At 33.8% G+C, this 6,044-nt stretch overlaps 1 pseudogene; it reads left to right on the top strand.

The window, feature by feature from the left end:
* The first annotated feature begins 4,385 nt into the window (after window positions 1-4,385).
* Window positions 4,386-4,577, top strand: LOC101338351 (cytochrome c oxidase subunit 7C, mitochondrial pseudogene; annotated as a pseudogene).
* The last annotated feature ends 1,467 nt before the right edge of the window (window positions 4,578-6,044 follow it).

The raw sequence follows: 6,044 nt of genomic DNA, 5'->3' as shown, positions 1-6,044 counted from the left end.
AGAAAAAGCAATCCAAAAACAACACTAAAGATAGTCATAAAATCACAATAAAAGAAAACAAAAGAAGAAGGGAACACAAAAGATCTTCAAACAAAATCCAAAACAATTAAGGAAATGGCAGTAAGAACATAAATATCGATAATTACCTTAAATGTGAATGGATTAAATGCTCCACCCAAAAGACATAGACTGGCTGAAAAAACACAAAAACCAGACTTGTATATATGCTGCTTAGAAGAGATCCACTTCAGATCTAGGGACACATACAGACTGAAAGTGATGGGATGGAAAAAATTATTCCATGCTAATGGAAATTAAAAGACAGCTGGACTAGCAATACTCATATCAGACAAAATAGACTTTAAAATAAAGACTGTTACAAGAGACAAAGAAGGACCCTACATTATGATCAAGGGATCAATCCAAGAAGAAGGTACAACAACTGTAAATATACACGCACCCAACATAGGAGCACCTCAATATATAAGGCAAAAGCTAACAGCCATAAAAGGAGAAATTGAAAGTAACACAATAATAGTGGGGGACTTTAACACCCCACTTTCATCAATGGACAGACCATCCAGACAGAAAATCAAAAAGGAAACACAGGCCTTAAATGACACATGAGACCAGATGGCCTTAATTGATATTTATAGAGCATTCCATCCAAAAGCAGCAGAATACACATTCTTCTCAAGTGCACGCGGAACATTCTCCAGGACTGATCACATGCTGGGCCATAAAGTGAGACTTGGTAAATTTAAGAAAACTGAAATCATATCAAGCATGTTTTCCAACCACAATGCTATGAGATTAGAAATCAACTACAAGAAAAAAACTGTGAAAAACACAAACACTTGGAGGCTAAACAATATGCTACTAAACAACCAATGGATCACTGAAGAAAACAAAGAGGAAATCAAAAAAATACCTAGAGAAAAATGAAAATGAAAACACAATGAACCAAAATTTATGGGATGCAGCAAAAACAGTTCTAAGACAGAAGTTTATAGCAATATAATCTTACCTCAGGAAACAAGAAAAATCTCAAATAAACAACCTAATCTTACACCTAAAGCAACTAGAGGAAAAACAAACAAAACCCAAAGTTGGTAGAAGGAAAAAAGTCATGAGGATCAGAGCAGAAATAAATGAGACAGAGACATAAAAAAATAGATCAATAAAACTGAAAGCTGGTTCTTTGAAAAGATAAACAAAATTGATAAACCTTTAGCCAGACTCATCAAGAAAAAAATGGAGAGGTCTCAAAACAATAAAATTAGAAATGAAAAAGGAGACATTACAATGGACACCACAGAAATACAAAGGATCGTAAGAGACTAGTATAAGCAATTATATTTCAATAAAATGGACAACCTAGAAGAAATGGACAAATTCTTAGAAAGGTACAGTCTCCCAAGACTAAACCAAGGAGAAATAGAAAATATGAACAGATCAATCACAAGTATTGAAATTGAACCTGTGATTTTAAAATTTGCAACAAAGAAAAGTCCAAGACCAGATGGCTTCACAGGTGAATTCTATCAAGCATTTAGAGAAGAGTTAACACCTATTCTTCTGAAATTATTCCAAAAAAATTGCAGAGGAAGGAACACCCCCAAACTCATTCTATGAGACTACCATCACCTTGATAAAAAAAATAGACAAAGATACCACAAAAAAAGAAAATTACAGGCCAGTATCACTGATGAAGATAGACACAAAAATCCCCAACAAATACCTGCAAAATATCCAATTCCAACAATATATTCAAAGGATCAACACCATGATCAAGTGGGATTTATCCCAGGGTTGCAAGGAGTTTTCAGTATCTGCTAATCAATCAGTGTGATACACCACATCAACCAATTGAAGAATAAAAACCATATGATCATCTCAATAGATTCAGAAAAAGCTTTCAAAAAAACTCAACACAATTTATGACAAAAACTCTCCAGAAAGTAGGCATAGAGAGAACCTACCTCAACATAATAAAGGCATTTTATGACAAACTCACAGCTAACATCATACTCAATGGTGAAAAACTGAAAGCATTCCATCTAAAATCAGGAACAAGATGAGAATGTCCACTTTCACCACTTTTATTCAACATAGTTTTGGAAGTCCTAGTCATGGAAATTAAAGAGGGGGGAAAAAAATAAAAGGAATCCAAATTGGAAAAGAAGAAGTAAAGTTGTAAGTGCAGATGACATGATACTATACATAGAAAATCCTAAAGATGCTACTAGAGCTCATCAATGAATTTGGTAAAGTGGTAGGATACAAAATTAATACACAGAAATCTGTTGCATTTCTATACACTAACAATGAAAGATCAGAAAGAGAAATTATAGAAACAATCCCATTTACCATCACATCAAAAAGAATAAAAATACCTAGGAATAAACCTACTTAAGGAGGCAAAAGATCTCTACTATGAAAACTAAGATTCTGATGAAAGAAATCAAAGATGACACAGGCAGATGGAAACATATACCATGTTCTTGGACTGGAAGAATCAATACTGTGAAAATGACTATACTACCCAAGGCAATCTACAAATTCAATGCAATTACTATCAAATTACCAATGGCATTTTTCACAGAACTAGAACAAAAAAATTTTAAATTTGTATAGAGACACAAAAGACCCCGAATAGCCAAAGCATTCTTGAGAAAGAAAAACGGAGCTGGAGGTATCAGGCTCCCTGACTTCAGACTATACTAAAAAGCTACAGTCATCAAAAAAGTATGGTACTGGCACAAAAACAGAAATATAGATCAATGGAACAGTATAGAAAGTCCAGAGATAAACCCACACACCTAAGGTCACCTAATGTATGACAAAGGAGGCAAGACTATACAATGGAGAAAAGACAGTCTCTCCAGTAAATGGTGCTGGGAAAACTGGACAGCTACATATAAAAGAATGAAATCAGAACACTCCCTAACACCATACACAAAAATAAACTCAAAATGGATCAAAGACCTAAATGTAAGACTGGATACTATAAAACCCTTAGAGGAAAATATAGGCAGAACACTCTATGACATAAATCTCAGCAAGATCTTTTTTGACCTACCTCCTAGAGTAATGGAAATAAAGACAAAAATAAACAAATGGGACTTAATTAAACTCAAAAGCTCTTGCACAGCAAAGGAAACCATATACAAAATGAAAAGACAAGCCATAGAATGGGAGAAAATATTTGCAAATGATGGAACTGACAAGAGATTAATCTCCAAAATTTACAAACAGTTCATGCAGCTCAATAGCAAAACAAACAAACAACCCAATCAAAAAAATGGGCAGAAGACCTAAATAGACATTCCTCCAAAGAAGACATACAGATATCCAGGAGGCACATGAAAAGATGCTTAACATCACTAATTATCAGAGAACTGCATATCAAAACTACAATGAGATACCACCTCACATTGATCAGAGTCGCCATCATCAAAAAGTCTACAAACAATAAATGCTGGAGAGGGTGTGGAGAAAAGAGAACCCTCCTTCACTGTTGGTGGTAATGTAAATTGATATTACTACTATGGAGGTTCCTTAAAAAACTAAAAATAGAGATACCATATGATACAGTGATTCCATTCCTGGTCATATACCCTGAGAAAACCATAATTCAAAAAGATACATGCACCCCAGTGTTCATTGCAGTGCTGTTTCCAATAGCCAAAACATGGAAACAAGCTAAATGGCTATTGACAGAGGAATGGATAAAGAAGATGTGGTACCTATGTACAATGGAATATTACTCAGACATTTAAAAGAATGAAATACTGCCGTTTGCTGCAACATGGATGGACCTGGAGATAATCATACTAAGTAATTAAGTCAGACAGAGAAACACAAATATCGTATGATATCATTTATATGTGGAATCTAAAAAAACATGATACAAATAAACTTATTTACAAAATAGAAACAGACTCAATGACTTAGAGAATGAACTTATGCTTACCAGGGTAGAAGGGGGAGGGGGAGGGATAAATTGAGAGTTTGGGATTGACATGTACACACTGCTCTATTTAAAATAGATAACCTAACACAACATTGTAAAGCAATTATACTCCAATAAAGATGTTTAAAATAAATAAAATAAAATTTGGAAAAAAATTAAACATAAAATAGATAACCAAGGACCTACTGTATAGCACAGGGAACTCTGCTCAATACTCCATAATAACCTAAATGGGAAAAAAAATTCGAAAAAGAATAGATACAAGTATATATATAACTCATTCACTTTGCTGTACACCTGAAACTAACACAACATTGCTACTCAACTATGCTCCAATACAGCTTGGTGTGCCACCACCATTTCTTGCACCTTCAGTCTCTGTGCCTTTCGCAGAGCTTCCCACAGCACTATGTTGGGATAGAGCATCCAGAGGTTCACAACCTCTGTGGTCCGTAGGAGCCACTATGAGGAGGATCCAGGGAAGAATTTACCATTTTCAGTGGAAAAGAAGTAGCAGTTACTAGCTATTATGAGTTTGTACTTTGGGTCTAGATTTGCTGTGCCTTTCTTTAGAGTAAGACAGCAACTGCTTAAAAAATAATCTATGAGATAGATATGTAAAGCAGATTTTAAGAGGGGCAGTCTCTTTGAAAAAACGATCCAATTCTTGAACTCAGAATCCTAGGTATGTTTGTAAATAAACTTATGGCATAAACCCTTAATGCTTCTTCTCTGAAATATGGAACATGCTAATTGAGCTTGTACTTACTTTTTATTTGGGTAATATTCCATTATTAGTTTCTTAATTAAATATTACATGATTTAGCTTGTTTCTTGATCTTAAATTCTGAATTTTAATTTTTGTTTGCTGGTTCAGGAATTTGTAATTCACTGTAAAAGAGAAATGCAAACTTTGTCCTGTAAGTTTTTTTAATTTAAGGGGAGAAAAAAGATACACTTTTAGTCTTTTTTTACTTTGAAGGAATAAATTCATTTTTCTCCATAAGTGACAATTAGTTAACCATTAGGAAAACCAGTAGTGTATGCAGATTTAAGTTCAAGAGCTTCATTTTATTCATCTTGACTTGTACCCTAAAAGTGAAATTTTTCACTTGATAAATGTGCTACTGACCAACAGTAGTCTTTTTTAGAATGAATGAAAGAATATTTGAAATGGAAAGTAATCGCATATTAGACAATATAGGAAATATTCCCATTTTATTCTGCAGCTTTGACTAGTAGAAATGGGTTACGAGATGGCTCTGATTAGTAATTGTATCAGTGAATCAAAATTATGAGTAGTGAAATGCTGCTTACCACTTAAAATGTAATGACTTAGTTCCTAGGGCTTTATATTAGGGCAGGGGAAAAGTAATTAGCTACTGAATATTTTAATCCCAATTTGGTCCCTAGAATACCTATCTTTCTTTAGGCTCTTCAATAACCACCTGGCAACTACTTAAATATGGATGCAATTTAGTCTAAATGACTTTGTCTAACCATTCCATGTATTTGTGTGTTGTTTTTTGATTATCCACTGATGAGTCAGATGTTATTCTGTGCTTGGAGAGTTTTTCTATGTAACATTAAGACCATTGTTATGGGAACAGTAGAAGCAAGAGTAAGAGTTTAGGGTTCATAAAATGATTTTGAATTCTTGGTTCGAATCTTTGCTCAAATACAAATGTAACATTCTGGATTTTCTTGGAGGGAATGGGAATAGAGCCTCCTTCCTATTTTTACATTTGCTGAGCTATATAAAAATATTTTAAGTGCTGGAAAAATAACTATACTCCAATATAAAATAAAAAAATTTTTAACTGTTCTGGACATATTAATACCTCACAATAGACTTTAGAGCAAACAGCAAGGTTAAAGAGAGTTACTACATGATAAAAGTTGCCATTCATCAGGCAGATAAAACAAATTATAAAACCATAGCCTCACAGTATATAAAGCAAATTTGATAGTGTTACAAGGAGGAACCAAAACTCTACCACCATGCCAGGAGATTTTAACATAACTCTCTCAATAATTGTCTTGAGCAAATAAAAAGTGATAAGGATAG

The sequence above is a fragment of the Tursiops truncatus genome, chromosome 3 (genome assembly GCF_011762595.2).
Source record: "Tursiops truncatus isolate mTurTru1 chromosome 3, mTurTru1.mat.Y, whole genome shotgun sequence".
In the NCBI taxonomy this organism is placed as follows: Eukaryota; Metazoa; Chordata; class Mammalia; order Artiodactyla; family Delphinidae; genus Tursiops; species Tursiops truncatus.
The sequence above is the reverse complement of the archived record's forward strand: the minus strand, read 5'-3'. Positions and strand labels throughout refer to the sequence as shown.